Source organism: Equus caballus, chromosome 15 (genome assembly GCF_041296265.1).
Source record: "Equus caballus isolate H_3958 breed thoroughbred chromosome 15, TB-T2T, whole genome shotgun sequence".
Classification (NCBI taxonomy): Eukaryota; Metazoa; Chordata; class Mammalia; order Perissodactyla; family Equidae; genus Equus; species Equus caballus.
Window position 1 is genome coordinate 49,368,283 of NC_091698.1, and position 22,771 is coordinate 49,391,053.

General features: G+C 37.5%; 1 long non-coding RNA gene across 1 annotated transcript; it reads left to right on the plus strand.

Annotated features, from left to right (window-relative positions):
- Positions 1 to 13,743: 13,743 nt before the first annotated feature.
- LOC138917669 (uncharacterized) lies at positions 13,744 to 22,408 on the plus strand. The gene is made up of 2 exons (XR_011426012.1): positions 13,744 to 13,943; positions 20,644 to 22,408. It is a non-coding gene; the product is annotated as an uncharacterized lncRNA (long non-coding RNA).
- The last annotated feature ends 363 nt before the right edge of the window (positions 22,409 to 22,771 follow it).

Below are 22,771 nucleotides of genomic sequence, written 5' to 3' on the forward strand. Positions count from 1 at the left end.
CCCAGACATACTCCTGGAGAAACCATCTAGCTCAGTGCTTGTATTAGTTTGCTAGGGATGCTGTAACAAGGTACTACAAACTGAGTGGATTGAAAAATAGAAATTTATTGTCTTACAGTTTTGGAGACTAGAAATCCAAGATCAAAGTGTAGTTTAGAGTTGCTTCCTGCTGAGAGCTGTGAGGAAGAATCTGTTCCATGTCTCTTCCCACATCTGGTGGTTTGCTGGCAATCTTTGACACTCCTTGGTTTATAGAAGCATTACCCCAATTTCCCCCTTCATATGCCTTTCTCCCTGTGTGTTTGTCTGTATCCAAATTTTTTAATAAGCATGAAATCTTTTAATAAGGACATCAGTCTTATTCTATTAGGGGCCCACTCTACTCCAGTGTTACTTCATCTAACTAACTAATTATATCTGCAATGACCCTATTTCCAAATAAAGGCATATTCTGAGGTCCTGGGAATTAGGACTTCAACATATGAATTTGGGGGGACACAGTTCAATCCTTAACAATGCTTTTTATACTTGTGCTCCTTGTACCAGGGGACGCCTAGAAACCAAACATCATTATGGCTTACCTTCCCCATCTTGGGCCACTGGCCTCTAATGTGCTGATTCTCCCTTTGAGAGGAGTGGGCTGTTCATGGTATGGTAGGTGTTTGAGCCTTAGGTCTACACACTTTGTGAGTTCTGGAACCAAGATGAAAATTCAGGTATCTTCATATTAGAACATTTTCCCTATTCCAATCTGCCTTTTTACTGGTCAGTGATTCAGGGAGCAGCCAAAGGAAACAAAATAAAGTAAATAACCAGTTAGTTCTAGGAAAACAAAAAACAAACCTCCACATTCAAATCACCCATAAACCTCATCCACCGTTATCAAGGCAAAGTGTCAATGGGCATGAAATCTCTGAAGGAAACAAACCGATCAGTGGTAGAGGCTAGATTTAGCAATCAAAAAAGGGACAGAAATACGGTAGTACAGGAGATTTTTAAAATATGAAAGTAAAGTTTCATAAACTTGATGAAATGTATCATTTTATGGAAATTACAAAAATTGACTCAAGAAGAGATAGAAATAGCAGTAATTATAGATATATGAAAAGGTAGCTAATGATTTCCTCCTATAAAATGTACCAAACCCAGACTTATGCAAAAGCCCATTGAACTGTTGAGGAACAGATGATGGAAATTTCCCCAAATATTTGCCCATCACCCTTATGAACAAAGATCGAAAACCTTTAATAAATATTAGCAGAATTGGACACAGCAAGAGAATCATGACCAGGATTTATTCCAGGAATACAAGTACAGTTCAACATTAGAAATAATTATGTAATTCATCACATTAATAGGTGAATGGTGAAGATGTATACTCACTAGATGCTAATTCTTTTTTTTTTTTGAGGAAGATTAGATCTGAGCTAACATCTGCTGCCAATCCTCCTCTTTTTGCTGAGGAAGACTGGCCCTGAGCTAACATCCATGCCCATCTTCCGCTACGTTATATGTGGGACACCTACCACAGCATGGCTTGCTGAGCAGCGCCATGTCCACACCCAGGATCCCAACCGGTGAACCCTCGGCTACCAAGCAGAACGTGCACACTTAACCGCTGCGCCACTGGGCTGGCCCCGATGCTAAAAATTTTGATAAATTAAAAACCATTCTCTTTTTAAAATTCTTTATAAGCTATGAATAAAAGTAAACAACTAGAAATCTATTGTACAGAAGAAAACAGACCCAGTAATCGGTAAAATTTCATGTCACATATTCTAAACGTTAACATCTCAGCAAAGAATTACTTAATATTTTACTCCTCTGGATGAAGGCTGAGATCTCTTTATAGGTCTTCAGTGTTTTGCTCCCATGGAAAAAATGCTATGGTACCTTCTCAAATACTTTCCTGGATAAATATCATGTGTGTTATCAATGCCCTTTTTTAATGGACCTTAAAGTTTCTAAATTATGACACAAATGCCACTTTCATCTTCTTATGTCCCCTACTGGAGGTCATGAGATCCCTGTCTTCCTTGCTTACCATAAAGTAATTCTTGAAGAGCTCTTAGGTTATGCTTACATTGGAAAAAAACAGACCCTGTGATTTTAATGTGTAAAGGACTGAACTACTGTGTTTGTTTCCTTCATTTCTTCCTCTATACAATTCTTTAGATAAAGGACAAAAGTTTTGTTTCAAAATTTTAATGGTGTAATTTTTTTTTTCTATAATGGCAGCAAGTCCCATAATCCATGGTGAAACATTAGAAGCAATCCCATTAAAATTAGGAACAAGATAAGGATACTGGCTGTCACTTCCACCGTTCAACACTGTCTTGGGAGTTCTAGCTAATTTAACGCAACAGGAAAAATAAACAAAAAGCAAATATTGAAGACAAACACAGCTGCCATAGTTTGCAGATGATATCATTGTTTAACTGGAAAATCTCTTAAAACATATTGAAATAAATACTAAAACTAATTTAAGACAGTCCATTAAATTGGCCCCATAAAAGATCAGCACAGGAGGGGCTGGCCCCATGGCCTAGTGCTTAAGTTTGGTGCACTCTGCTTTAGCGGCCCAGGTTCATTTTCTGGGCACAGACCTACACCAGCTGTTGATGGCCATGCTGTGATGGTGTCCCACATACAAAATAGACAAAGATTGGCACAGATGTTAGCTCAGGGCAAATCTTCTTCAGCAAAAAAAAAAAAAAAATCAGCACAGGAAAATTAAGTTGTTTTCTTATTCACAACAATAGCAATAATCAATTAGAAAACGCAAAGGAAAAAATATATTCCATTCACAAAGCCAACAATAATTATTAAGTACTTAAAAATAAAAGTGATGAGAAATATGCAAGACCTTATTAAGAAAATTGTAATACTAAATAACATAAAAGAAGAACCAGTAGATGAATGAGCTGGTATGTTTCTGGATGAGGCTGAATTTTGTAAATATGTTAACAGTCCTGAAATTAAATTATAAATTTAGTGCATTCCAATTAAAATCTAAATAGAATTCCTTATTGAATTTGACAAACTGATTCTAAAATTCATCTGCAAGAATAGCCATGGCAGTTTTAAAAAAGAACAAAGAGGGTTGTGGTAGGCAGCTTCTAAAATGACTCCCAATGATCCTTATCTCATGGTATTCATGCCCTTTACAGTCCCCTCCCCTTAAACATGGGCTAGTCCCAGCGTCTCACTTTCCATTAAATACAATATGGAAAAAGTGATGATCTGTCACTTCTGAGATGAGATTGAAAAAGACTGTGCTCCATCTTGGGCACCCTCTCTTTCTCTCTCATTTGATCCGGAGCCAACATGCTGCCATGTTGTGAGCTGCCCTCTAGAAAGGCTCATGTGGCAATGAACTGATGTCTCTGGCCAATAGCCAGTGAGGGTGTGTGGCCTGCCACCAGCCACATGAGTGAGCTTGGAAGTGGGTCCTCCCCAGCTGAGCACCGAGATAACCACAGCCCCATATGACACTTCCATTGCAGTCTTGTGAGAGATCCTAACCCAGATGCCCCAGCTAAGCTATGCTCAGGTTTCTGACCATAGAAATTGAGTGAGAAATAAGTGTTTGTTGTTTTGGGTGATTTTTATGCAGCAATCAATAATTAGTACACCCATAAACATTCAATTCCTTTAACCACCACCATCTCAACCTCATTCAGCTTCCACTGAAACTTAAAACAGAGAACAGATGAGTCATGGGGCTCTGCACATTCAAGATCCCATAAGAGTTAGGCTCCTCAGCACTCCTCTCTTACTCCCAGCTAACCATGTTGAGGAGTTTTGTGTGGAAAAGCAGATGTATTCGCCAAATGGATGACCTAGGGGCTGTCTTACCTTCCCAGGGCAATCATTAACTTCCTGTGTTCACAACCCCTCGGGGTATGGCCTTTAGTCTCATGGGCTCAGCAACCTGATTTTTGTGGCCAAACGAAAACTGATCTTTCTCTTTAGAATGGACTCATTAGTCAAGCATGTGAGACTGAAGAATAAAATCACATTTCCATTTACAAATTGGAAAGAGAACTCTAACTCTCATGGGATCTTGAATATACAGATCCCCATGAATCATCTGTTCTTTCTGAGTAAGTTTCTTGGGCAGCAATGGAAGCTGAATAAGGTTGGGGAGTTGGTTAAAGGAATCAAATTAAACATTAATTCTATTAATTATCGATTGCTACATAAAAATTACCCGAACTTGGCAGCTTAAAACAACAACTTTGAAACTTTGAAGTGCTTCAGAACCTAAAATGCTTGCTATAGCATCTGGCAGCTCTCAGCTAACAGCAACTGTTATACTCATCCATCATCTGTGTTCTCACCAGTGCTTAGGTACAAGAGGAGGGGCATGGAGTCTTGGACAGAACACGAGCCTTGGAATCAGACAAACTTAAGTTCAAGTTCCTGTGCTTCCATTTATTATCTGTGCTTTCAACCTCCACTGCAGGAAGGGGAGCAGCACTTTCTTTCCATCAGAGGTACTTGAGACAGTACGTGGATGTGCAGTAGAGGGATTTGAAATCATCTAGAGAAATCCAAGAATTATCAACACGAGTACACTTTAACAAAGCTGGATGGCCAAAACATTTTAGAACCAGGAATTGCAAACTCAAATGTCTGTCTGGAAGGCACTGTAAACAGGTGAAGCTGTAAGAGGCTGATAAAAGTAGACGTCCATGCCATCTAACTCCTACAGATCTTCCAGCGTGGGTAGAAGCCTTCAGTGCTTCTGTTCCAGCTGGCTGCTTGGTAAACCAAGCAGTTGTGCCACGGCCCATTATGCTGTGACCTGCAAGATGCTCCAAGCTTCCCAGCCACCATCTGACAGGATCCCTGGGAAACATGGAAAATGACAGGATAGCAGTGTGGGAACAGCGGCTGAGCTGTTCTGCTATAGAGAATAGAGAGTGGTCTGAATGCCTGTGCTGCAGGGGTTTCATCATTTTTGATCTCCGTATTTATTTTAATATTTGTGTGTTGTAGGGAATAATTACGTTACTTAAAACAGGGTTTTTTGATGACCAGTCTGGACATGGAATTACACCATGGAGAGGTGTGTGAAAGTGAAAGAGATGTGTTATGCTCACAGGTCCTAGAAGAGGGAGGCATGGGATGCCACACAGGGGACCACTTGGGAGGAGCACTAAGGCAGCTGAGGAGCCAAGAGAGAATGAGGACCTATGGGCAAGGGCCTTTATTGGGGATTGGGGTGAAGCATACAAGCAAAAGGTGTGAAAGGATTTCCTTGGTGAGACTGAATGCCACTAAGTCACAATCAGCGGAGGGTGAGAAGGGGAACTTGTGGCAGTGACCAGCCTTCTCACACTGGTGCATCTTGTCTGCCTGTGGGGATGTTGAGGCATCAGGAATACAATTTTGTAGGTTTTGTTTCATTTTGTTTTGTTTGCAATAAAACCTCTTGATAGCCATAAACTTAGAGAAAGAAAGTACTAATTTTCATTTTTTTAGGGAAACTGATGATAAATGTCCACGATAGGGGCCATAGTGATATCTGTCCCCAGGAAAACAAGAAGATACAGATCCGCTGGAGAAGCACCAGCATCTGCTACAGGAGTTAGAAGTTGTTTTAAGAAGGCTGTGTCCAATTTGCCATGTCTAACTGCAGAAGGTGCATTTACTTATTACTCTCTGAAGTATAACTTTTCATTTAGATCAAATGACCATTCTTCTAAGTTCATTTAACTCTGCTTTAATTCAAAGATTTTTGGTGTGTGCAAACAAATGAAGCAATAGCTATTAGTGTATTGGCTCTATTTATAAAAAATTTTATATAAACAGGGGCTGGCCCCGTGGCCGAGTGGTTAAGTTTGCGCGCTCTGATGCAGGCGGCCCAGTGTTTTGTTGGTTTGAACCCTGGGCGCGGACATGGCACTGCTCATCAAACCACGCTGAGGCAGCATCCCACATGCCACAACTAGAAGGACCCACAACGAAGAATATACAACTATGTACTGGGGGGCTTTGGGGAGAAAAAGGAAAAAATTTTTTTTAAAAAAAAACTTCTTTTAAAAAAAAAATTTTTATATAAACATTTTATATTGGTGTCATCAAATGATTATAATTGAAAGTCAGTTGAGTTGATTCCAATAATGATTTGATCACTTTTTTCCAAAATTCATGGCATCATAGTAAAGCTTTCAGAAGTTCATTTTGGCAAAGGCAAACATTTGACATTACAGTAAATGCTACTATAAATTCAAGTAATAAATTCAACATTGATGATAAAATCCTTTGGGGGGTGTATGTTGATAATCTGAATTTCAGTGGAGCACAGTATTGTGGTAAAAACTGTTTTTTTTAAATTAAGAAACTTATGAAGCAGATTTCTATTTCTAGAATTAGTTTTGTTGCAGACATAATTCTTAAGTATGCTCAGACTTTCCATATTCCACGAAACCACATAGAAGCTGCAGTTGTCAACATTTATAAATATTGTAAATATACATAGAACAACATAACTAAAAAATTTTTTAAATTAACATATTATTAAATACAAAAAACCTTTAGTGAGGCAGAATGTGCTCTCTCTATGTATTTTCTGCTATCAGTCAGATTTTGGAAATGATTGTGCCTTTGAAGAACAACTTTATAAGTTAGAGTGTCTTACAATTATATTAAAATTTTTTAATAGGTCCTCTAAATTTTGGTTGGATTTTGAGCATAAACAATTTAAAATCTTCAATTAAAATATTCAATGACTATAATGACAAAACAACTTAATTTTGAAAGCTTTCAGAAAATTACAATTATTGAAAACAAAGCTTGTAAACAGAAACACTGAAATTTATCCCTATAAAAGCTAGAGGATCTGAACAAATTAAATGAGAGAGTTTCAACTGAGATTCTCAAAGCACAAGCTTTGAAATATCTCTACTTGTGAAAAGAATTTCTTTTTTTTAATTATGGTAAAATACATATAATATTTACCATCTTAACCATTTTTAAGTGTGCGGTTCAGAAATATTAAGTGTATTCACATTGTTTTTTAACCAATCTTCAGAACTTTTTTATCTTGCAAAATTGAAACTGTATACTCAGAAAACAATTGCCCAATTTCCCTCCTCCCCAGCCCCTGGCAACTACCCTTCTACTTTCTGTCTTATGGATTTGACTACTGTACTATCTCATATAAGCAGAATTACACAGTATTTGTCTTTTGGGGAATGGCCTGTTTCATTTAGCATAACTTCCTCAAGGTTATCCATGTTGTACCATATGTGAGGATTTCCTTCTGTTTTAAGGTTGAATAATATTCTGTTGTATGTATATACCACATTTTGTTTTTCTATTCATCTATCGATGGACATTTGGGTTGCTTCCACCTTTTGGCTATTGTGAATAGCGGTGCTGTGTACATGGGCGTACAAATACCTCTTTGAGATCCTGCTCTCAACTCTTTTGAAGGTATACCCAGAAGTGGAATTGCTGGATCATATGGTGATTTTGTTTTTAATTCTTTGAGAAACCACCATACCATTTTTCCACAGTAGTTGTATTATTTTACATTCCCGTCAACAGTGTACAAGTGTTTCAATTTCTCCATATCCTCACCAACACTTGTTATTTTCTGGGTTTTGTTGTGGTTGTTTGCCTGTTTTTTGAAAGCAGCCATCCTAATGGGTGTGAGGTTGTATCTCATTGTAGTTTGATTTTTATTTCCCTAATGAGTAGTGATGTTGAGCATCTCTTCACGTGCTTGTGGGCCATTTGTATAGCTTCTTTAGAGAAATGTCTATTCAAGTCCTTTGTACTTTTTTTTTTGGTGAGGAAGCCCTGAGCTAACATCTGTGCCAATCTTCCTCTATTTTGTACTTGGGATACCTCCACAGTGTGGCTGATGAGTGGAGTAGATCTGCACCCAGGATCCAAACCCATGAACCTGGACTGCTGAAGAAGAGTGCGCAGAACTTTAACCACTTGGTCACGGGGCCAGCCCCACTTTGTACATTTTTTAATCAGATTATTTATTTTGTTGCTGTTGTTGTTGTAGAATTTTAGAGGTTCTTTATATATTCTGGTTATTAATCCCTTACTAGATATACAATTTGCCAATATTTTCTCCCATTCCATGTGTTGCCTTTTCTCTTTTGATTGTGTCCTTTGATGCACAGAAGTTTTTAATTTTGATGTAGCCCAATTTATCTATTTTTACTCTTGTTTCCTGTTTCCTGTGTTTTGGTGCCATGTCCAAGGAACCATTGCCAAATCCAAAGTCATGACACTTTGCCCCATGTTTTCTTCTAAGAGTATTATAGTTGTAGGTGTTTTGTTTAGGTCTTTGATCCATTTTGAATTAATTTTTATATAGAGTCTAAGGTGAGGGTTCAATTTCATTCTTTTGCCTGTGGATATGCAGTTTTCCCCACAGCATTTGTTGAAAAGACTGTCCTTCCCCATTGAATGTTCTTGGCACTGTTGTTGAGAATTATTTGACCATAAATGTGAGTTTATCTCTGGCCTCTCTATTCTATTCCATTGGTCTATATATCTGTCTTTGTACCATCACCACACTGTTTTGATTACTGTAGCTTTGTAGTAAGTTTTGAAATGAGAAAGTTTGAAACCTCCAACTTTGTTCTCCTTTTTCAAGATTTTTTTTGGCTATTCGGGATTCCTTTAGATTCTGTATGAATTTTAGGATGGATTTTTCTATTTCTGCAAAAAATGCCATTGGGATTTTGATAGAGATTGCATTAAATCTGTAGATCACTTTTGGTAGTATGGACATCTTAACAGTATTAAATCTTTCAATCCATGAACATGGGATTTTTTTCCATTTATTTGTGTCTTCTTTAATTTATTTCAGCAACATTTTGTGGGTTGTAGTGTACAAATCTTCTATCTCCTTGGTTAAGTTTATTGCAAAGTATTTTATTCTTTTTGATGCTATTGTAAGTGGAATTGTTTTTTAATTTCCTTTTCAGATTCTTCATTAATAGTGTGTAGAAATGCAGTTGATTTTTGTCTGTTAATTTTGTACCCTGGAACTTTGTTGAATTTATTCATTAGTTTTAACAGTTATTTTTTTGTGAATCTTTAATGTTTTCTACATATAAGATCATGTCATCTGCAAACAAAATTTTACTTCTTCCTTTCCAGTTTGGATGCCTTTTATTTCTTTTTCTTTTCTGCTTGCTGCAGCTAGGACTTCCAGCACCATGCTGAATAGAAATGGCAAAAGTGGTCATCCATGCCTTGTTTCAGATCTCAGGAAACACTTTCAGACTTTCATCATTGAGTATGGTGTCAGCTGTGGTCTTTTTGTATTTGACCTTTATTGTGTTGAGATTGTTTTCTTCTATTCCTAGTTTGTTGAGTGTTTTGTTCATGAAAGGGTGTTGAATTTTTTCAAAATTTTTTCTGCAGCTGTGTTCATCAGGGGTATTGGTCTGTAGTTTTCTTGTAGCGTCTTTGTCTAGCTTTCGTATCAGAGTAATGCTGGTCTCATAAATGAATTTGGAAGTATTCCCTCTTTTCTGACATTTTGGGAGAGTTTGACGAGGATTGGTGTTAGTTCTTTAATTGTTTGGTAAGATTTTTCAGTGAAGCCCTCTTGTTCTGGGCTTTTCTTTGTTGGGAGGCTTTTCATTACTGACTTAATCTCCTCACTAGTTATATGTCTGCTCAGATTTCCTATTTCTTCACGAGTGACTCTTGCTTGGTAGGTTTTGTGTCTCTAGGAATTGGTCCATTTCATCTAGGTTATCCAGTTTGTTCGTGTATAATTGTTCATAGTATTCACTTATAATGCTTTTTGTTTCTGTAAAATCAGTTGTAACGTCTTCTCTCTCTCTAGTTAGTCACTTTTTTCTTAGTTGAGTCTTCTCTCTTTTTTCTTAATCTAGCTAAAGATTTGTCAGTTTTGTTGACTTTTTCAAAGAGCAAACTTTGGGTTTTTTTGATCTTCTTTGTTGTTTTACTATTCTCTATTTCATTTATCTCTGGTCTGATTTTATTATTTCCTTCCTTCTGCTAGTTTTGAGTTTCGTGTGTTCTTCTTTTCTAGTTCCTTAAGATGTAAAGTTAGAGTGTTGATTTGAGATCTTTTTTCTTTTTTAATATGTTAATAGCTATAATTTTTCCTCTTAGCCCTGCTTTTGCTGAGTCCCATAAGTATGTTGCATTTTTTCTTTTCATTTGTCTCAAGATATTTTTTCTTTTTTTTTTTTTAAAGATTGGCCCTGAGCTAACATCTATTGCCAATCTTCTCTTTCGTTTTCTTTTTCTTCTTCTCCCCAAAGCCCCCCAGTACGTAGTTGTATTTCTAGTTGTAGGTCCTTCTAGTTCTGCTATGTGGGACACTGCCTCAGCACAGCTTGATGAGCAGTGCTAGGTCCACACCCAGGATCCAAACCAGCAAAACCCTGGGCTACTGAAGGGAAGTGCGTGAACTTAACCACTCAGCCACGGGGCTGGCCCCTCAAGATATTTTCTAATTTCTCCTTTAACCTTTGGTTGTTTGAAAGTGCATTGCTTAATTTCCACATATTTATAGATTTTCTCAGTTTTCCTTTTGCTGTTAACTTCTAGTTTCATTTCATTGTGATTGGAAAAGATGTTTTATATGATTTCAATCTCTTTAAATTTATTAAGACTTTTTTTATGGCCCAACATACCATCTATTCTGGAGGATGTTCCATGCATACCTGAGAAAAATGTGTATTCTACTATTGTCAGGTGGAGTGTTCTGTATATGTCTGTTAGGTCCAATTGGTCTATAGTGTTGTTCAGGTCCTTTGCTTCCTTATTGATCTTCCATCAAGTTGTACCCACTACTGAAAGCAGGGTATTGAAGTCTCCTATTATTATTGTAGACTTGTCTATTTCTCCTTCAATTGTATTAATTTTGCTTCTTATATTTAGATGCTCTGATGTTTGGTGCTTATATATTTACAATTGTGATATCTTCTTGGTGAATTGACCCTTTTATCATTATACAACATCCTTCTTTGTCTTTTTTAAGAGTCTTTGACTTAAAGTCTATTTTATCTGGTATTAATTTAGCCACCCTGCTCTCTTTTGGTTACTATTTGCATGGAATATCTCTTTCCATCCTTTTACTTTCAAACTATGCCTGTCCTTAGATCTAAAGTGAGTATCTTATAGACAATATATAGTTGGATCCTGTTTTTTTAAATCCATTCAGCCAATCTATGTCTTTTGATTAGGGCATTTAACCCATTTACATTTAACATGATTACTGATAGGGAAGGACTTAACTATTGCCATTTTTTAATTGTTTTCTGTATGTCTTGTAGCTTTTGGTTTCTCAGAGCAGACTCTTTGGATGGAGCTTCTATTTCTAATTGAATAACTTTATATCCTATACTAGAATGGAATAAAATTGAGTAAGTCAACAAGTTTTTACAGAATCTGAAACACTTTGCTGAAAGGCTCCAAAGGCTGATAAATAAAGACAAAATATATTTGATGAGTTTGTCTTGCAAAAACATTTGTTAAAGAAAGATACTCTGAATAGTGTAAAGTACCTCTGAAAATATTTGTATTGACATATTGCTCCATTTCAATACAAAACAAAATAGGTTTGAAAATGGCCTCCATTTGGCATAATTGGCTTTAAGCTTCCTGGGTAACTCAGTATCTAAAGATAGTGTATTTTCTCCATTAACAACATCATATTCTTAAGCGACAGATGAAGGTATAAACAATTGCAAATTGATTAACCATAATGGCAATTTTGAAGAAGACTGCAGGTGATTTTATGGAAAAATTTTTTAAAGATACTAAAAAAATATATTCTTCAGTAAAATATTAGTGTCACAGAATAACACAGGAATATGGCTAATAAATTGATTAAAGTACAAGAATATATAACAAAATAAATATTCTGCTTATGCTGTTTTTAATATTTAAAAAAGCTGCAATGGAATTTAAAATTTTGATTTATTTTACACACATATGTATTTCAGTTTTTTAGATTTTTAGTTTTAAAAAATAGTTTTGAGTAAAATTATTTTGCAGATCTGCCAATACAATAAAATCAATTTGTTGCTTAATAAATAAATATTTTAAAAATCACTTAATTCTAAAACAATTTTAGCATCCTCTTTCACTTTCAGAAGTATCCCAGTGTGGTGATAACTTATATGGTCATCCTGGCTATACATAACATATCTGAAGATCCTGTGCCCCCACCACAAGCTTCTGAGGCTTATGGGCTTGTCCTTACTTATCCTTAGTCTAAGTTTGGAAGAGTCCTTAGAGATGGAGTCCACTTTTCATTTACAGATAAGGTTGCCTCCTTAAAGCTAGCTGAGTTCTCGGAGGTAGCATCTTCCACTGACAAGAGAGGATTGGAGAAATTCCAAGGTAGGTACCAACCAAAGAAAGAAACTCAGCATGTTCTGGAGTGGCCAAACTGATGCTGATAAGGAAGAAAAATTTTCTCTTAAGAAACTGATTCTCTTTGAAGGATTTGAGAAAAACGTGCTGGGGCTTTCAAAAAAAAAAAAAAAAAGGCAATCTGCAAAGCCAACAAACCAGGGGAAAGAAGGATCATGAAGAAGACTTTGGATATATAAGAAAATAACAGCAGTTTCATGGATCCAGTGCCTACCATGGCATGTGCCGAGCACTTGCTGGGCTCATTACATACATGGTCTTGCCTCATCCTTTCAATGCATCTATGAGATGTGTATTGTTATCGCCGTTTTACAGATGAAAACCTCAAGCTCACCCTGGTGTGAGGGCTCTTTGCTGCTGCACCACCCAGTCTTCCCCAGCAGAGGGGGATGGAGAGCAATAAGGAAAGGAAGGAAAAGAGTAGGTGAAGAAAGGCAAGAACATGAAGGCTACAACTTGAGAAAACTATTTGTTCTCGTGAGCCAGCATGAACAAAGATCTTAACAGAATATGACAAATCTAGGGGATGAAAATAAACAGGTTTTGAAGGTTCTTGAGAGCAGAAGTCAGCTAGAGCTGTCATTCATTCAACCAAAAGTAAACATGCTCTCTTTTGGGTGATGCTGTGCAGAGAGTCAAAGCTAGGAATTAATTACGGAGCAGCTGCAACTACCAGCCATCCTTCAGGAGTCGGCTGTGAAGTGGAACGTACAAATAACACAGGTAATCAGATCCACGGGTTGCTGGGAATGATGCAAACACATTATTCTCCCCAAATTAAAGCACTCTATTCATGTCCAGAGCTTGAAAATTCATTTCTCGGTAAAGGTCAAGAAAAGCAAACATTGCTTGAATTTAATTATTAAGCCAGCTGTCAGTCACTGGCAGTGACAGAGACAGGAAGCAGGAAATCGGCTGAAATTAGCATGACAGGCTCCTTGCATCTTTAATCAAGAACTCCTCTTTCAGAAATACTTTATTTATCACTGAAATAATGATGCCGAGTTGGCATCTACTTTATTCCCTTTCTGATTTATCTCATTCTTTTAAATAGCAAGTCTAGCAAACAAGACTTTAGTTCGCTAAGACAATGGATTCCAGTAGGGCTGATAATTGTTTTAATCTGTCATTGCCTACACGCTAAAGCAGTGCTCTGAAGCAACATCAAAGCCTGAGATAAAAATCAGACCTTTTGGCCTTTGTTTTGTTTACAAGTTGAGGTGTGGGAGAGTTGGTCCAAGCATCAGGCAAACCAGTTCTGTCCTGAAACCACCACTCCTACCTAGGGGCAGCTTCCAAAGGTGGAGAGGACTTGGGGTAGGTTGGAAGAGAGTACTTGAACTATTCATGTCGAGCATATGAGGAGACGGCCTAACTCACCTGCCATCCCCTCCTAGATCCACCACTGCTACGAATCTTTCCTCCGTAACTTTGGAGAATTCACTTAAACTGTCTAATTCACCAACTGCAAAATGGGACTAGCGCACTCAAAAAGGGAGGGACTGGTGCTGGTCTGAAGGTGATGGTGGTGCTTACGGGTGAGTTTTATGTTCTTCTTTCTGCTTACCTGTTTTCTCTGATTTTTCGGAAATGAAATTTTAAGTGTGTTCTAAAATGTCAATATTCTTTGGTCACCACAAGTTCCTGAAGATTAAGTTATTGCCTAGCTATTGATGAATGTTCTTCTGTATTTTGATGGTTCTTTACACATGGGGTCATAAGAGAGGAAGCGATTCATTATTGACTCAAATTATAGTCAACATTCTTCCACAGCCCACGTTGCTTCTCAATAAATTCTAAAGCTTCTTCGAGTGGTAAAATTAAATGATAATGATACCTTTAGTACTTTCATCCAATACATGTTCTCCAGTCATCATCATGAAACAGAAATGCTTTCTGAGGTTGATGTCTGACATATATAATGAGTTACATAGAAAAGTTTAGAAATATTAGCTAACCTATCATCAATTCGAGAAACTACTTTGCTTGAAGGGAATGATTAAGCACATTTTCAATAGTTCTCAGCACACTGATGGCCACAGAGAAGAAATGACTTTTTGAGTTAGATCGAACTAGATGAAAATGATATAACTTCAAAAATGGAAACAAAGATTCAAATTCACATAACACCAAAAAAGTCCTTTTTTTTTTTTTTCTGCTTTTTCCCCCCAAACCCCCACAGTATACAGTTGTATATTTTTTCAGTTGTGGGTCCTTCTAGCTGTGGTATGTGGGACGCCACCTCAACATGGCCTGGATGAGTGGTGCTGTGTCCGCTCCCAGGATCCGAACCAGTGAAATCCTGGGCTGCCAAAGCGGAGCACGCGATCTTAACCACTTGGCCATGGGGCCAGCCCCAGCAGTCCTTATTTTTAAGTTTAGTACCTCTTATACACATATCAGCACATATATAATAACACATATTTCATTAATATGCATGCAAGGTCTTCTTTATGTTCATTTGAAGTTGTTTAGCTTTTAACAATTTGAGTGTTATTAATGGTTATGATAGAAATGTTTATATGGTTTCTCCTGTTATGAGTTTATCTTTCTCTCAGCTGATATAGACAGATTCTGTCGGCTACAGCGTAAGTCACTTTCTTTTCTAGAGTATTCATTTTCTCAAAGTCATAAAATCTAAATTGAATTCATGGGAACAAACATTTACCGAGAACCAGCTATGTATACAGTACGGGACTAAGTATTATGTGTACTCACAGATTTGTATTTATTTAGTGCCTTGTAATAATTAGAGCCACTAGTTGTTTTTTCTCACTTCCAAATGCAGTAGGTTAAAGCTATACCATAACCCCCCACCCACCCCCCACCCACCCCCTATCCAGGGTTTTGCTTTCCAGAGTTTCAGTTACCTGTGGTCAACTGCAGTCTGAAAATATTAAATAAACAATTTATAAGTTTAAATTGCATGCCATTCTGCATAGTGTGATGAAATCTCATGCCATCCCACTCCATCCTCCACGGAAGTGAATCATCCCTTTATCTGGTGTATCCACACATTATACGCTACCTGTCCCTTAGTCACTCAGCAGCTGTCTCTGTTATCGGGTGACTGTCACGGTATCGCAGTGCTTGTATTGAAGTGACCATTGTTTTACTTCATAATGGCCCCAAAGTGCAAGAGTAGTGATGCTGGCAATTCGGCCATGCCACGGAGAAGCCGTAAATTGCTTCCTTTAAGTGAAAAGGTAAAAGTTCTAACTTAATAAGAAAAAAATAGTATGCTGAGGTTGCTAAGATCCACGGTAAGAATGGATCTTCTATCTGTGAAATCTAAGAAAGAAAAAGAAATTTGTGCTAGTTTTGCTGTCATACCTCAAATACGTATGTATCCAAAAAAATATAGTGTATGTGGGGTTTGTTACTATCCTCGGTTTCAAGCATCCACTGGGGGTCTTGGATAGTATCCCCGTGGGTAAGAGGGGACTACTGTTCCTAAATCTCTAATAAGAAGCCAAATAGATGCTGGCGAAGCACTCCACACACCGGGGTCTGAAGAGCTGCAACAGCCTTTTCCTTTAAGAAGCCCCCCACATATTTGAGCTTAGGAAGCACTGAAGTGGCACCTGGACACCAGAATAAACTTGGAGACACATTACTCTGCAAAATGCCAGAAGTTCATGTCACAGTGTTACGTCAGCTATTTTAAAAGACAAACACTAATTTTTCAACATTTCTACTTCAGTCTGCTTCCTTAATTACTGATGTTTGGAAAAAACAGAAAACAAAGATTGTAATTTACAACAAGTATTTCCTTAATTAAATGAAAACTGTAGTGTTGGTTACATAGCCTAATCATAGTTTACCCTTCAGTGTAATAATTAAAAGTTTTTTCTTTTTGCTGGATGCAGCAGACGTCAATTCTGGCTAGCTAAAGGAAAATTAAAAAAAGGATGCTGGGGTACTTCCATCTAAGGAAAGGTTGACCCACCAAGAAACCGAGACAGCTTGGAAGCTTGAGCAGTGGAGGTTTGGGGACCTGCTCTCTGGAGCACTGCAGACGCCTCCCCTCTGTCCTTGTCCAGTACAAATTCCCTGGAAGGAGCACCTGATGGCCTGGTTGGGGGCTCACCCTGGATCAGTTGCTGGGGTCAGAGAGGTAGGATCATGGAGCCGGAGCATGGTCCCCGTGGCCCACTCCTGGGCCTGTTCTCAGAGACAGCCTCCACTAAGGAAGCTTCAAAAGATCTTGAAAACGAACTGAGGGTGGCTGTCACCGTCATGATGGTGTGTGGAGTGGAGAGTCGGGGAATTTCACTAACTTTACACTGTCATTCTAATAGGAGTGACATTTCTGTTTTGTTAAAACAAAATGTCTTAGGCTTATGATTTTTACTGGTTTAGGAGGACTATAGACAGGGTGCCAGTTTGAAAAAGAAAGTTTGGGGGGAACAAACATATATTCTTGATTAGGGAATTTTTACATAAATATCTGGACTGCTAATTCCACACACTTGTTTATTTCACGGACCAGTAAACCCACTAAATCATAAAAGCTCATCTCTTTATCAGGTGGCATGGTTAATATTTAGGCCTGGGTGCCTAGCACCATCTTGAGATGTCAACTGTGAAGCAGAAATAACAAGCGCTGTATCTAAGAAGAAAACAACAAGCAGATTGATCTGTGGCTATTAATTAGACGCACCAAGCAATGTGATTTTATCTCCTGTCAATTAGCACTTAGTTACCAACACCGTCAAAGGAAGGTAAATTTCCCCAGCATTCTACTGGGCAAGAGTGCTGGGCACAGTTTGCTTAATCTTAGTTTTGGAACAATAAATTTCTCTTTCAAAACAAAGAGGATGAATTCCAGCGCTATCCTGTCATTAAGCCAGCATTAACTCGATTAGGGAATATTCTGGACCTCCCCCTTGAGCATCGGGGTGAGGTAAGGGTTGTTTGGAGTCATAATTAGCTCATGTCCTTCAACATAATTAGCTCCATGTCCTCATTTCCTTATCCAGTGGGCAGTAAGTACCATTAGGTAAAAACCAACCTTTTCACTTTGCCCTGCTATAAAACACAAAATCTCAACAATCCCAGGTGTTCACCTGCGGACCTAAGGATGCTGACAGTGGAGGAATCCAAGCACCAAGACATCTGGGAGCACCCAGATCATTCGGTCTTTATGACAGATGCCGAACACCATAGAATTCTAAGAGATGGCCAGGAGAAGGTGAGAGGATTCCTTCGGGGATAAGGGGTGAAGATGCAGCACTTGGCTGGTTCATCCTGTCTTTGTACTGTTCCTCCATCTCCAGCTTTCCCAAACTCTCCACCCAACATTGCTTTACAGGGTTATATTGGTAACTGCCTGGAATTTGGAGGGAACTGGGGAAGTTCAACTATTAAATTTTTTTCTAAGACCCCTCTCTCCTTCAGATTTGGACTAGGCCATTCATTGCTTAACACCCATGGTGTAGGGTATGCCTTGAATCTATAAAATCTCCTAAATTTCTGCCAGTTAAATGATTTTTATTTTAATTTATGTTTTGGCAAAACCCCAGGGGTCATCGGCATAGGGGGATTAGTCGTGGTCACTACAATAGCTCTCATTGACAGAAATGTTATTGAGCACATCAGAAATAATGCAAGCATGGTTTACCAGGTCTCTGAGGGTTTTATCTTGAGACTGAACTGTCTTTTTCACTGCCAGCCTTGATTGCTATCCCTAGCAATGAGACACAAGCCTCACTGAATACATTCTTATTGTAAGAGTCAGGCAATACCTTAGTATGTAGATTAAATTTGACAGTCCACCCTTACTCCCCTCCCCGTCCCACATCCATTCCCATTCTCATAGGTAAGTACTGTTAACAGTTATCTGCATCCTGGTCTTTTCTATTGATATGTAAATAAATATACATAAGTACTTCTTCTTTGAATAAATGGAATCATACTGGGTTTTCATTTAATAATTTCCTTTTTTTAAAAGCAGCATTTCTTGGTGATCTTTCCATAAGCTACATAAGTCAATCTCCTTCTTCTTAATGGCTGCATAATGCTCCACAGTCTGGCTGCCACACAATTTATTTAACCATTTAACTATTCAAGGAGATTTAGGCCCTTTCCTTTTTTTTTTCTTTCTTCTCTCCTTACAGACAGAGCTCTGATGGACTTCTTGGTATATTCATCTTTATAATTGAACACAAATCTTTCTTTTTTTTTTTTCCTGCTTTATTTCCCCAACCGCGCCCCCCACCGGTACATAGTTGTATATCTTAGTTGTGGGTCCTTCTAGTTGTGGCATGTGGGATGCAGCCTCAACATGGCCTGATGAGCAGTGCCATGTCCGCGCCCGGGATCCGAACCAGCGAAACCCTGGGCCGACACAGCGGAGCGCTCAAACTTAACCACTCGGCCACAGGGCCAGCCCCTGAACACAAATGTTTCTTTAGGACAGTTTCTTAAAATAGGAACAGCTGAGTCAAAGGGCATGCACTTTAAATATTTACAGCTATGGCTAAATTGTCTTCTAGAAAGGCTTGATCAATTAACTCTTGTTATCACTAAAAGTTATCAATAGATTTAAAAACTTGATGGTCAAGAACCATTGCATCATTTTCATTTGTACCTATGTATTAGTGGGGCTGAACACATTTTCACATGACACATTGACGAGCCATTGATCTTCTATGAATTGCCTGATGGTGTCTCTTGTCCATTTTTTTTACATTGTTTGTAGCAGCTTTCTCTGTGTATACATTACATATGCTGCAAATATTTTCTCTCAGTCTGTTGCCCTATTAAAGCAAACAAAAAACCCCAAAAGTTTCTTAATTCTTGAGTGAAATATGTCCATTTTTTTCTTTATAGATTCTGAGTTGTGAGTTTTGCTAAGAAACAACATTAGTTTAGGGAAATAGCTTACATTTCCTTCCAATATTTTATTTTCCCCTATGTTTGTTCTTTAATCCATCTGAATGTTATTTTTCAGAATCCAAGGCAAGAGTATAATTTCATTATTTTTCAACTTTCCCCAATTGGTTTAAAATTGCACTTCAATCATAAATTAAATTCATATCTATACCTGGATCTGTTTCTGGAGTCTCTATTCTGTTTTATTCATCTATTTGTCTTTTCCTGCATCAATACCATTTTTAAAAAAGCATTATAGCTCTATTGTTTTGTATAGACATTTTGACGAGGTACTCAAATCTCCTGGTTGTTCTTGTTCAAAATGTATTAATTTGCCTAGTGCATTTTTTCTTCAAGATGAATTTTAGAATTGCAAACTTGTAAAAACTTTAAATTGTAAAACTTTATAAAGAATCTATTTGAGATTTTAATTGGGATAGCACTAAATTTATAGATTAATTTAGAGAGAATTTATATCATTCTTTTTTCCACTTTATTGAGGTATGATTAACAAGAATTGTATATATTTAAGGTATACAATGTGATATGTTGATATATGTATACATTGTGAAACGATTGCCACCATCAAGCTAATTAACATGTATTTCAACATTGCATTTTCTATCTAGAAATATGGTGCACATTTCCATTTGTCAGTCTCTCCTGTCCTTTAAAATTTTTAATACATACTTGTAGATACCCAGTGTCTAGTACTGTCCTAGCAGCAGATCTTTGAATATCTTCCATTTCTTCTACAGCTATTGATCTATTCAGATTTTTAAAATATATTTTAAAGTAAATTTAATTGAATTATATTTTTATAGAAAGTCATACATTTATCTAGATTTACAAAATTATTGGCATAAAGTTGTACATACTGCCTTATATCCCTATTTATAGTTCTAATCCTTTTTATTTCTAATATTTGTCCTTTTTTTTGCCAAGCATCTGTTTTATCAATGATTTCAAAGAATCTATTTTTGTGCCTTATTGATCAAGTCTACCTCTTTTTGAAATCTTTTATTTCAAGATTTTATTTTATTAATTCTGTCATAGTTTCCTTGGGTTTATTTTGATGCTTTTGTCTAGCTTCTTGAGTAAAATACTTAGTTCATTTATTTGTAATCTTTTTTTAATATATACATTCAAGACTAAATATTATTATCCTCCAAGTACATCTTACTTGATATGTAATGTAATTCTCACACTGTTGCTTCTTTCTAAAAAGTTTACAATTTGAACCTAATTTCTTTTTTCAGAAGGATGCTTTTAATCTCTTCGAGCGAGTTCAAAATTTCACATTGGTTAGACTTCAGTTTTCCTATTCTTTGGTGGTTAATTTCTAATTTCATTACACCATAGGAAGTCTTCATTGTGGGCTGCATATATGCAATGCTACCCGTGGCACGTCATCTGAGGAAGTTCCCTCGCAGTGTAAATGGAATTGGAGCTGCTAAACCCACCTAATGAAGTTTAAAATCTCAGAAATAATGTGTGATGCTGGTGGAAGTACTGTACTTATAATTTGATGGTTTCACAGAGTACCAGCTACTTCTCTTCATGGCTTTCCATCTTGTGTGCTTGATGAGAAACGAAAAGTCTCTCAGATTAATTCCAAACTTCAGAATGACCAATTTTCCTTTGAGATGCCTCACATTCTGCTTGATTTTCATTGGTCAGGCTGGACTAACTGCTCATGAGAGATACAGGAAGTGAGCTTATACTGCCTGTTTTTCCAGAAGCTCTCCTTCAACAGCATCTCATCCTTGATACCAGAAAACACAGCGTATGGGAGTTATAATAAATAGGCAAAGTGGTACTTCTGTTTAAACGGATCATTCAAAAGATCTAACACAGTGATCTACACTCTACTTCCTCTAGATCAGTGGTTCTCAACTGTGGTTTTGCTGGGAGCACTTATGGAGTTTGCTTTAATATGAATGGCCCATCTGGGAGATCTTGATTTTGTACATGTGTGATGGAGCTGAAAACCTGTTTAAAGAGCTTCACAGGTGATTCCGATGCATACCTAGAGGGTGAACCACTGTTTTAATAAATTTAAATTAAAAATGTTAACAGAAGTACAACTATCCATTCCTAAACATTCACAACATTCTGAATCTCCCACTCCACAGACTCCTTCTTCCTGTCTATAAAACATGCTCTGTGTTCTGACTGTAAAAACAATACAAAACAAACTTCGACCACTTTTGTTCATCTCTATACTTCTCCAGAGTGATTGCAATCAATATCTTTATTTTCTCTCCACTTTTTCTTCCTGAAAACCCTGAGATCTTGCTTCTATCTATGCTACTTATGAGATAATAGAAAATACATAGATTGGTCTCTGTCCCCATTTCCTGGCATAGACCTCCAAAGTCCCTTGTAATTTCCTAAGTGGCAAGAGCACTAGGAACATCTTTTGTTCTAACGAGCCAACTCTGGGTGGGCTCCTGGTCACCAGACAGATCAAGCCATGATTAGAAGCTTGGAATTCTCAGCTCCGCCCCTCACCCTCCAGAAGCGGGAGAAGGGCTGAAAATGGAGTTAATAATTGACCATGCCTACATGAGGAAGCCTCCATGATATCCCAGTAGTATGGGTTTCAAAGAGCTCCCACATCCACATGCTGGGAGGGTGACGCACCCCAACTCCATGGGGACGAAGCTCCTGCGCTCATGACCCTCCGACATCTCGCCCTATGCATCTCTTCATCTGGCTGTTATCTGTATCCTTTATATCCTTTAATAAACTGGCAAATGTGTTTCCCTGAGTTCTGTGAGCCACTCTAGCAAACTAATCGAACCTGAGGAGATGGCCATGGGAACCTCTAATTTGTAGCCAAATTGGACAGAAGTTGTGAGTAACCTGGGGACTTACTCCTTGTGATTGGCATCTGAAGGGGGGTGGGAGCAGTCTTATGGGGCTGAGCCCTTAACCTGTGGGATGTGACGCTATCTCCAGGTAGATTTCATTTAAAAATAACAATAAACTTATTATACATCAACACAAGTAATATATTTTATTAAAAACAATTTTTTAAAAATTTAGTGAGATGAGTGCCATTGCTTTACATTTTTGTAAATCTCTTTAATGTCTGGCTTAATAAAAGACAGCTGGATTCTCAGTCTGCTCTCCTATGTTGTTTTGCTTAAAGTATATGGAGAAAATTAGGCCTTTCACAGATACGTAGTTGGAAAAGAAAAATGTATTTTTGAAGGCTTTTCAAATAGTTGTCAATATTATTTTTAATATGTCACCAAAATTTGACAAATGGCAGCTTCAGAAAGGTTAGTTGCAATGTGTAATCTGAAACCACATTAACAAACTTTACACCGTTACATTAAGTTCCATTGGTCTATTTTATGCTTTGAATGGATCTTTTACCCATGCCGGATTTTGTAACATACACTGGTCATTTGGAAAATATTGGCTCACTGAGATCTTCCAAATGTTGACGTATCATATTATCAACAATATCATCAGAATA